The sequence below is a fragment of the Odocoileus virginianus genome, chromosome 5, assembly GCF_023699985.2.
Source record: "Odocoileus virginianus isolate 20LAN1187 ecotype Illinois chromosome 5, Ovbor_1.2, whole genome shotgun sequence".
Taxonomy (NCBI): Eukaryota; Metazoa; Chordata; class Mammalia; order Artiodactyla; family Cervidae; genus Odocoileus; species Odocoileus virginianus.
Window position 1 is genome coordinate 35,120,672 of NC_069678.1, and position 11,739 is coordinate 35,132,410.

General features: G+C 38.5%; 1 protein-coding gene across 11 annotated transcripts in view; it reads right to left on the reverse strand.

Annotated features, from left to right (window-relative positions):
• The window catches only part of BRDT (bromodomain testis associated), a 56,725-nt gene extending 47,030 nt beyond the window's left edge, over positions 1 to 9,695 (reverse strand). For 4 of the 11 annotated variants that reach the window (XM_070467765.1, XM_070467771.1, XM_070467763.1 and 1 more), the window contains exon 1: positions 9,477 to 9,695. The gene's annotated coding sequence lies outside the window, so the exon portion shown is untranslated. Of the gene's footprint in view, positions 1 to 1,621; positions 1,667 to 7,950; positions 8,036 to 8,864; positions 9,049 to 9,476 lie in introns of those variants that run through there. The other 7 variants (XM_070467772.1, XM_070467767.1, XM_070467766.1 and 4 more) reach the window with 6 other exon arrangements.
• Positions 9,696 to 11,739: the final 2,044 nt, after the last annotated feature.

An 11,739-nucleotide genomic window follows, 5' to 3' on the forward strand; every position in this document is an offset into this window, starting at 1 on the left:
TACCAATTTATATACACAATAGTCTAAAAATTCCAGTTATTCCATATTTTTGTATTTGGTATTATGGACAGCTTGCATTTTAGCTATTCTGGTGGGTGTAAGATGGGATCTCACTGTGATTTTAATTTTATTTCTCTGATGATTCCTCCTCCAAAATAAATCTCAAATTCTCATTTCTTCCACCACTATGACCCTAGCCCCAGTGACCATCCTTTAACAAAGACTAACACCATCACCGCCAGACTGAGCTGAAACCTTCCAAGGTCTGGTTCATTGTTCCACCTCCTTTCCTACTCTCCCAGCTCAATCACTTCACACCAGCCATCCTCTTTTTTCAGTTCTTTGCATCAAGCCAGTTCTAACCTCTGGGCCTTTACACTCTGCTTGAAATGCTCTTCTTCCAGATCTATTCAAAACTGTCAGCTCCTTAGAGTGACCTTTCCTTCACATTCTCATTTTAAATAGGCATACTTAACTAGCTCCTCCCCAGTTCTAATTTATCAGCTAATACCTTCTTCACTACTATTATTTTTACCTACTTGTCACTGTCAGACTTTCAATCCAACCCTCTCCCTAATCCCCAAAATGTAAACGCTGTTTCAGCTTATGGACCTTGTTTGCATTGATTCAGTGCATAAAACAGAGCCCACATATGCTGAATTAAAGTGTTCAGGTTCAATTTTATGTTAGAGATAGAGCAGATATAACTTGTTTATATAGGGAGAAGTGGGAAGAGAAATCAAGAATGTTTTACTTCTAAGTTAGTTCCTGCTGCTCAGGAATCTGTCTTCAAAAAATAATAATAATAATGAATGAATGAATGTATATCAATTATAAAACACCATTTTCAAATTTCCACTCCTCAAAATCTCAGCCTCAGGGCTTCCCTGGTAGTCCAGTGGCTAAGATTCTGGGCTCCCAATGCAGGGAGCATGGTTTGAGCCCTGGTCAGGGAACTAAGATCCCACATGCTACAACTGGGATATGAAAGTAAAAAAAAAAAAAAAAATAACCTCAGCCTCACTATACCCATTTGCAAATGATCTCAGATCCTATAAAGTTTATAAGAAACTTTAAACATTAATTTCTTGGTTTCTTTTATTTCCTAGTCTATTTCCTCTTATTTCCTAAGTGCCTCACCTCTCTTCCATAAGGATCTTCTTTCCTTTTTTCCAGAAACCTACTGTTTCATTATTCCTTTATCTCCATTATTGTATGTTTCTTTATTATGTTTCTGAAGGCTTTCCTTTACTTAAATAAAGATTATGCAACACATGGTTCTGCTTCCCACTTTGTCTTAAGGTTTCATTTTCTTTTTTTTTTTATTGTTTTTTTTTTTCCATTTATTTTTATTAGTTGGAGGCTAATTACTTTACAACATTGCAGTGGTTTTTGTCATACATTGAAATGAATTAGCCATAGATTTACATGTATTCCCCATCCCGGTCCCCCCTCCCACCTCCAGGTTTCATTTTCTGTGTGTTTATCTGTTATTAACTTCTGCTGATATCTCTGCCTACAAACATGTTCTAATCAGCATCTTAAAATTATTTTTCTTAAAAACACCTTTCCACACAAAAATCTGTATGCAGATATTTATAGTAGCTTTATTCATAATTACCGAAACTTGGGAGCAATAAAGATGTTCCTCAGCAGAATGGATAAACTGTGAAGCAACAGTCAGACAATGGAATATTACTTAGTGCTAAAAAGAAATGATTTATACAGACACAAAAAGACATAAAGGAATATTAAATACAACAACAACAACATATGACATTCTGGAAAAGGTAAAACTATGGAGACAGTAAAAACCTAAGTGGTTGCCAGGAGGTAGGGAGAAAGAAAGATGAAAAAAATGGAGCATAGAATTTTTACGGTAATGAAAATACTCTGTATGATACCATAATGATGGATATATGCCATTATACATTTGCCTAAATCTTTAGGAAGAATAACACAAAGAGTGAACCCTAATACAAACAACAGATTTTAAATTATAATGTTGTATCAACAAAATTGAAAAGTATAGAGATGAACAAAATGGTTCATCTATTGTAACAAATACACCATTTTGTTTTAGGATGCTCCTAACAAGAGACTATGTATGTGCTGGGGCCGGAAATACATGGGAAATCTCTGTATATTACAATTTTGCTGTGAACCTAAAGCTGCTCTAAAACAAACAAACAAAAAACCCTTGGGTGCAAAAAATTTTGTGAAGGTCAAAAATATCCATCCGATTTCTCCAGCTCTCTTCTGAAACTGCTCTCCCAAGATTACTAACATATTTTGAAATATTCCAAATCCCTCTCTGGCCTTCCTCGGTTATCTCCCCAGACTCCTCTGCAGTATTTGTAATGGCTAGCAACTCTTAAAATTGTTCCCTTTTGCATTCAATATACCCATAACTACTCATACCACTTCCTCATATGACCATTTTATTTCAACACTTGTCCACGTTTTCTTAATTGTGGTATTTTAATCAGACATCTGTACCAAATTAGTCAAATCCAAAACTGAGGCTTTTGTATTATTTAGGAAAACAGTACTAACTAGTAAAAACTTAAATACTATGTATTGGGATAAAAGACACACACACACACACACACACATGTCCAGACAAGACAAAATACAGTCTACATAGCATCTATAAAGAATTTTTACCAAAAATCTGTAACAAGCTTATAGATTTAACATTTTTTTAACAGAAAATTCAATGGCTACAGCTGTGCTGTACAGTATGATAGCCTCTAGCCATATGTAACTTTAAATTTAAATTGACCAAAATTACCAAGATTAAAAACTTAGCCTCCAAACTTCTCTGGTGGTCCAGTGGTTGACAATCTGCCTGACAATGCAGGGGACACATGGGTTCAATCCCTGGTTGGGGAAGATCCCACATGCCTTGGGGCAACTAAGCCCAGGTACCACAACTACTGAGACTACATACGTTAATAAGGACCCAGTGCAACCAAAACATTTAATTAATTTTAAAAAAGTTCAACTACATTTTAACTGCTTCATAGCCACATATTCCTAGTGCCTATTGTATGGGACAGTGCAGCTACAGAACACTGCTATCACAGCAGAAAAGTTTTTCTTGACAGTGCTAGAATAGAACAAAAATCATGAGACAAATTTATAACATGGAATATTTTATAAGACAAATGGCCCATCTTTTTATAAAAACTCAAGACTTAAAGAAAATCAGGAACTGCTCTGAATTAAGACATAATAACTGAACTCAACTTATTACCCTATGTCAAATCTTGGTTTGAGAGCAACTATTAAAGACATTTTTGAGGACTTCCCTGGAGGTCCAGTGGTTAAGACACCACACTTCCACTGCAGGGTGCACAGGTTCAACCCTGGTTGGGAAATTAAGATCCTGTGTGCTGTATGGTGTAGTTTAAAAAAAAAAAAAAGACATTTTTGGAGACAATGAGGGAATTGGTTCAATAGGTGTGAGAACAGAAGGACAATTATGTAAGGGAAAAAAGTTTACTTTAAATACATGCTCAAAAATTTTAGTGTGACCACTGCAACAAAAAGTATAAAATATCTAGGAATAAACCTACCTAAGGATACAAAAGAACTGTATACAGAAAATTATAAGACACTGATGAAAGAAATCAGAGACAACAATAACAGATGGGGATATTCCATGTTCCTGGGTTGGAAGAATAAATAATGTGAAAATGACTGTACTACCAAATGCAATCCACAGATTCAACTTTGATCCTTATCAAATTACCAATGGCATTTTTCACAGAACTAGAACAAAAAATTTCACAAGTCATATGGAAACACAAAAGACCCTGAATAACCAAACCAGTCCTGAGAAAGAATGGAGCTGAAGTAATCAACCTTCCTGACTTCAGACTATACTACAAAGTTACAGCCATCAAGACAGTATGGTACTGACACAAAAAAAGAAATATAGACCAACAGAACAAGATAGAAAGCCCAGAAATAAAGCCACACACCTATGGGAACCTTATCTTTGATAAAGAAGGCAAGAATATACAATGGGGCAAAGACAGCCTCTTCAATAAGTGGTGCTGGGAAAACTGGACAGCTATGTGTAAAAGACTCAAATTAGAGCACTTCCTAACACCATACACAAAGATAAACTCAAAATGGATTAAAGACCTAAATTTAAGACCAGAAACTATAAAACTCTTGGAGGAAAACACAAGCAGAACACTCGATGAAATCAATCAAAGCAAGATACTCTGTGACTCACTCCTACAGTAATGGAAATAAAAACAAAAATAAACAAGTGGGACCTAAACTTAAAAGCTTTTGCACAGCAAAGGAAACTATAAAGGAGGTAAAAAGACAACCTTCATAAGGGAGAAAATAGTAACAAATGAAACAACTGACAAAGGATTAATTTCCCAAAAAATACAAGCAACTCATATAATACCAGAAAAACAATCAATAAAGTGGGAAAAAGACCAAAACAGACATTTCTCCAAAGATGACATATAGATGGCTAACATGAAAAGATGCTCAACATTGCTCAGTATTAGAGAACTGCAAATCAAAACTACAATGAGACGTCACCTCACACTAGTCAGAATGGCCATCACCAAAAAGTCTACAACAATAAATAATAAATGCTGGAGAGGGTGTAGAGAAAAGGGAAACCTCTTGCACTGTTGGTGGGAATGTAAACTGATACAACCGCTATGGAAGATAGTATGGAGGTTCCTTAAAAAACTAGGAGTAAAGCCACCAAATGACACAGCAATCTCACTACTAGGCACACACCCTGAGGAAACCAAAATTGAAAAAGACACATGTACTCCAGTGTTCGTTGCAGCACTATGTACTATAGCTACAACATGGAAACAACCTAGAAGTCCATTGACAGATGAATGGATAAAGGAGCTATGGTACATATATGCAATGGAATATTACTCAGCCATAAAAAGAAATGCATTTGAGTCAGTTTTAAAGAGGTAGATAAACCTACAGTCTATTATAGAGTGAAGTAAGTCAGAAACAGAAAGAAAAATATCATATACTAATGCATATATATGGAATCTAGAAAGGTGATACTGATGAAATTTGCAGGGCAGCAGTGGAGACAGACATAGAGAACAGACTTATGGACACGGGTTGGGAGCAGGGGAGAGGAGAGGGTGAGATGTACCAAGAGAGTAACATGGAAGCTTACATTACCTTATGTAAAACAGACAGCCAATGGGAATTTTCTGTATGACTCAGGGGCTCTGAGGGGCTCAGGGACTCAAACAGAGGCTCTGTGACAACCCTAGAGGAGTGGGATGGGGAAGGAGATTCAAGAGGGAGGGGACATATGCATGCTGCTACTGCTAAGTCACTTCAGTCGTGTCTGACTCTGTGTGACCCCATCCCTGGGATTCTCCAGGCAAGAACACTGGAGTGGGTTGCCATTTCCTTCTCCAATGCATACCTATGGCTGATTCATGCTGATGTTTGGCGGAAATCAACAAAATTCTGTAAAGCAATTATCCTTCAATTAAAAAATAAATAAAAACTTCAGTGTGAATAGCCACATTTGTGAAATGTTTAAAGATTTGGGGGGAAAAACCTATATAGACAAGCAAACACAGCAAAATGGTGACAACTGTTGGTGTTATACAGAGGTCCTTAGTACTATTTTATCCATTTTTCTATGTCAGCAGTCTTTAATAATAAAGTACATTGTGACAATGCTGCAGATGGACTATGGACAAAAGCTCTGATAATCATCACTGGGCAAGAGCAAATATTTGGTAATCTGATAATTATCTCAGAAGTGCTCTGCATTATTTGGCTGGAAGTCCTGGTTTCTAGTGTGAGGTGAAACTATCCAGCAATAGAGGACTAGGTATTAACTCCTTTATAAAACTGCTTTATAATTATCCTAGTCTTAGTATTCAAAGTTATGCTTGTGAGGTCTTAGTTCAGCCTCTACGAGGGATGAACCTGAGCCCTCAGCAGTGACAGTCCTAACCAGTGGACCACCAGGGAGTTTCGTGTGTGTGTGTGCTTGTACTCTTTGTGACCCCATGGACTGTAGCCCACCAGGCTCTTCTGTCCATGGGATTTCCCAGGCAAGAATACTGGAGTGGGATGCCATTTTCTTCTCCAGTGGATCTTCCTGACTCAGGGATAGAACTTGCGTGTCCTGCACTAGCAGGCAGGTTCTTTACCAGCTGAGCCACTGGGGAAGCCAATCCCTATCTTGTTTCTTATTTAAAAACTTTTTAAAAGCTCATGTGGCTTTAAAAGATAACTGGCAAATTTCTGTCAGATAGCTGTCAGTTTTATTTTATATTCTCCGAAGACTTTTATTCTTTCCAGCTTTTACTCTTAATAACCAAGAGTAAACACAAAATGCCAGCATAATGGTCTAGCAACATAGCCTCCAAAGATTTACCATTACTGACATAATGGTAGGTCACAATCAGTAAGGTGTCAGAAGTAATTTGTCACTTAAATAGATTGGTTACTTCAAGGTAACCACTCTTATCTAAAATCACTTATACTTCAACATACTGAACGATGGAGTTACAAGTCTGCTGGCAACTATGCATAAACTGTAACCTATTACTGCCTATGTGAAAATCCACTGTTGTTTCTAATGTTTATGAGTTGTCATCTTATTTCTTTTAAAACATTTTTTACTCATGGATATATTTCTTCAAAGATATACAGATAGCATGGGCAGATGAAATATCACTAAGAATTGAGTGTTGACAATATACCATTTATGGATTTCATAAAAATTGTTTATTTGAATTTTAACATCCACATAGTTTGAACAGTACACAACAAAGTTTCCCATTTTTGTCCTCCAGTTAACCAGATACCCCTCCTCAAACTCTTAGCAACTTCTTATGTTTCCTTTTAGAAACTGTTTTTTCACACTTACTTCTCAATTTAAAATAGAGTTGAAATTTTTCGAAGCTTTGAATAAAGATTGTTTAAAAATATTTTCTATTTTGATAAATGTCAGAGAATAGGTTACTTTGTTGTAATGGTGACACTTCTGGTTGAGTTCATAGATCTCACACATGCAAGGAAGCAGTACAGCATAAAGAACTTGGATTCTGTTGAGTTCTCATCATGAGAATAAATATTTTTTTTCTATTGCTTTAATTTTGTACCTATATGAGATTATGGATTTACTAAATGTATTGTGATAATCAGTTCATGATGTATGTAAAGCAAATCATTACACTGTATACCTTAAATTTAAGCTATCTTTCCTTCCCTATTTTAAGTTATTTTTGCTTATACACTTCCGGTGTTATATCCCTCTGGTGTTACATCCCTCAAAGCATTCTTTTTTTGTATTTGGACTTTCTGTCTTTATTAGGTTTGTAAAAGGCTGCTTAATTCTTAGTTTTTTTCAAACACTCTTATCTCCTGTATATCCTGAATAAAAGTGATGGTAATGGGTTGTGGGGGGGTGGGGCACGGAGTGTGGATTTTGAATACCTGATGCCTCTAGGACTCAGGTTAAAAGTAATCTGCCCTTGTAATGAGCTCAAATCCCGACTTTCAAACTAGACATCTCCAGTTCAAGGGAGAAAATGGTTTCTTCAGGCTTCATTTAATAAGGTCAAACAGGTGATTTGTAGATGATGTATATTCTTCACAACAGTTCAGTCTTCTCATCTGCTTGTCCCTCAATTTTCTTGTCTGAACTCTTTTCCCAGATACTCTAGAATAACACTTGCTCTCTTTTGCCTGCATCTTAAGTATTTCTATACTAGCTTACCGGCCAGATAAACTTTCTCAATTTTTAAAAATTCTTTCTTGATCCTATTCTGTCCCTGGGGTCTCTATCTTCTCTTCTGTATCTCACATCACAGCACCTTGAAAAATGATGTTTTTACTCCCCACCTCAAACATGACTTTTTTCTGCCATTCCTCTAAAACTGCCCTTACACTAAAGTTAATACTTACCACATTCACTTGTTTAATCCAATGGATACTTTTTGAATCTTATACCTTACTTGACCTCTCAGCTATATCTGTCACCAGTCTATTGTGATTCTTTTCAAACTCTTCTGGTTTCCAGGATACCACTTTTCCCAGTTTCTGTTTGTTCACTTATTAAATATTTACAAAGCACCTACAATGGTGGACTGAGCTAGGAAATGGGGATACAGTAATCTCTTCACAAAGATTTATAAACAGGCAATTACAACAGGATACATATAATTATTGCTGTGATGGAGATAAGAGGGTGCTAAGGGAACAAATAGGTGGGTCAGATTAGAATTTCAAAGGAATTATAATCTCATCTTCTTTAACCCATTAATATCCCCCAGAGGTCTTGTTTACTCCCTTTTTGCAGTTCTCAGGCTCTTCAAGGTATCAAATACCTTTAAACAATTTATTTGAATATGTTTACATATTCAGAAAATATTTAAGTATTCCTATTTTCTATCTCCAAACCACTTCCTTCATTCAATCACTTATAATCTCCCACCTAAATTAATGCAATGGGGATGTTTTGATTTTTTTGTTCATCAACTTAAGATCATACTGTTCAACCCATAGCCTTTCATGATACACAGACAAATCCTCTTATAGCCCCTTGCCTACCTCACTAGACTCATCTCTTGCTACTCTCCCAACATGGTGCCAGTCACATTAAAAAATGTGCCCTTCTCCACTGTACCACCCTACTCTGTACTCACACCATGTCCAAGCCTCTGGAAAATTTCTCCTCCTCATCAGAGCTCCCCTCACTCTTCAGACTAACTTCTACTGGTCTCAAGACCCAGATCAGTAATCCCCTACCCAGAAGCCTCCCAGGCCGCCTTCCAACCCTATGGCCGTTTCCCACAGGTCCCAAAGCACCCTGTACATACCTTATTTTAATTATTAACACAAGCCAGGGCCTTGAGGCCAGGCCCATCTCCAGATTCTGCAACACCCAACAGAGGCTTTAATATGTTCCAAGGGCTTACTTAATAATGTTAAGCTGAATGGATTAATGAATCAAGGACGAGAAATCTCCTGTCCCAAATGATGACGCCCAGAATAAACAGAACTAAAACGTCAGCTACATCTAAAGCTCCTTGCCCTCTCCTGCATTCACGAAACTACAGTTACAAGCAGCGATCCACCAATCCAAGACCTACAAGAACTACAAAGAACATGAGTGTTTTTCAAAATGGGAGGCGGTTGCACAACTAGACTCCCAACCCCCCTCGCCCAACCTCCCTTTTCTCACTCCTTCCTTGGGGGGTGGGGGTGGGAAGAACCAAGGGTTTAAGAGAAAAGACAAATTTTTTTTTTTTTTTTAAGAGGGCCCACTGGGGCAAGGAGCTTGCCGCTGGTAAGACCAAAGGAAAGCAACCGGCAGCTCGCCTGGGCCGCAGCCACACACCGGGATGGCCTCTCTAACTGCCTTTACTGTTGCATAATGTTGATGGGGGAGGGGAGGAGAGGGGAAAAGAAAAAAAACGGTTACTCCCTACCCAGGGTGACAGCGAGGGCCTGGATTCCAGAGCAGTGCTTCCCGCCGGGGTTCCCTTACCCCTCGTGGAAAGGACCTCTCGGATTGCTCCTTTCAGCTTGCACAAGATGAAGCGGTGCAGGCAGTCAGTTCTCCACAGTCCGTCGCCGCCAGCTCTCACCCCAATGGCGGCCGCTAGCGGGCAGCGACAGGCGCCTTTATCCACGACGATCCGCGGGCGGCGGGCCCATTGGCTGGAGCGCGTCACGTGACCCAGCCTGGCTCCCGACCGCTGGAAGGGTGCCTGAGGTCTGAGCTCCGAGGTCCTAGGCTGGGGCCTGGCTCTTTCGTGCATCAAGTGCACGTTTGCTGACGGCTTGCTTCCTCCTGAGAGCCAGGCCCGGTACAGAGAGCGAAGGATATAGGAGCAGGAGCGCCGCCCTAAAGGCATGTACCGTCAAAACAAATCAACGGATTAGCTTCCATGTTGTCATGAGAATTCATGAGTTTTGCCTTGTGGTGTTTTCATTATTTTTCATACTTTCCTCCCACCCTCCCCAAAACTCCATTCTCTTGAAAGTAGTGAGTGCTTAGCATTTGGTAAAAGCTGAGATTGGAGCCAACACGAGCTCTTTGGGTTTAAAATGGCACAATGATCTATTTCACAACAGCCGGGTAAGGGGACAGTTTGGATTTTGAGAGTCTTGGCCAGTACCTCCTCATTATTTGTGGGAGTGAATTCGAAAAATATATTCAGCATAGTAGTTGCCTTTGGATCCAATTGCAAACAATGTTTCTAAATTCCTTAATATTCATTCCTAGATGGAAGAGTGGTTGAGGGAGGGGAGGAGAAAAACAGCTGAGAACTGCTTGATAAACCCATCAAAACCCAATCAACCTCCAGTTTCCTGAAGCGTAAATCTGAGGGTCATTAACAACTTGGTATGGCTTGATTCAGTCTCTTTTATGTGGGAGTAAAGGTCATCAGGACCAAGGGTTCACAAGAAAGTCACAACTACTAGAGGTCAACATAAATGAGTTGTAGGCATTTTTACATTAGAAAGAATCTTAAAGAGAGTCGGGTTTTTTTTTTTTTTTTGCTTGTTCGTTTGTTTAGTCTTTGTTTTCAAGTAACCAAATGACCAAGAATTGTATGGAAGAGTTAATACCACAGCATTTACTTTATTTAGATTTAATACTTGTTTTTATTGTATAAAATCTCATCATGCAGCAAAAAGGTAAGACTTAGGGTGTAACCCAGGTATAGACCTCTGGTGTGACTATCACCATGATAGAGCTAAGAGGGGTCAAAGGAAATGAAACCCAGGAATGACTTAGTGCAAATCTTGCTCATTCTTGTGTTTTTGACTCTCCTTCTCCTGAGAACCAGTGGAAGGAATAAACGCATACACCACAGAGAAACCTTAGTGATCTTTTTTAAAAAGGCTAAACTCATCATGTTAACACTCTTAAAACCATTCAATTATTTCCCATTATTTAAAGATAGAGATCAAAACTTTTAGGATGAACTACAAAGTCTTATGTGATTTATCTATGTTCAGCTCCAACCACCCCTCCTGCAGTGCTCCCATCTCCAGTCACTTACCTTTTGGTAAGTGCCTTGTTTCCTCTCTCTGTCTGTCTCTCTGCTTCTGTAATGAGCTCTTCTCTCTTTTTCTTCCATCCCACACTCAGGTGTCAACCTAAAGTCACTTCCTCAAGGAGGCCTCCACTAGATTATATCTTCCGGTTTAAGGCACTCCCATTGCAACTTAATTATATAGCAGTTATTACTATATTGCCACAGGTATATTTCATGTCTTATTTTCCCCACTAGACAGTAAGCACAATGAGTGCAAGTTATCAAAAGGCTCTAAAGTGTATTATCTTTGAGTCCATTAGCCCTTGATCCTGCTGGGTTTTAAGAACTGTGACAAAATCCGATGTGAATTAAGGGTAGGGGTGGGTAGGGAGAGGGAGAGTGACAAAACCAGATTTGAGTTTTTATTTTTTTAAAAAACTTAAAGTGGTTGCAAAATGAAAACTATGGAGAATGAATTAATTTGGGAGTATATTTCATAGGATTTGGTGTTAGATTGGATATAAAGATGATTTGGGGTTTCTGGCTTAAGGAATGCACCATTTACTGGGAAGGGAATTGTAGGAGGGAAGAGCATTGGTGCAGTTTTGAATGCGATGAATTCAGAGTGCCTGTAAGATTTATGGGTAGAGATTTCGAGTAGGAAGTTTATTGTACTGTTCAAAATATAATCCAGGCTGAATAT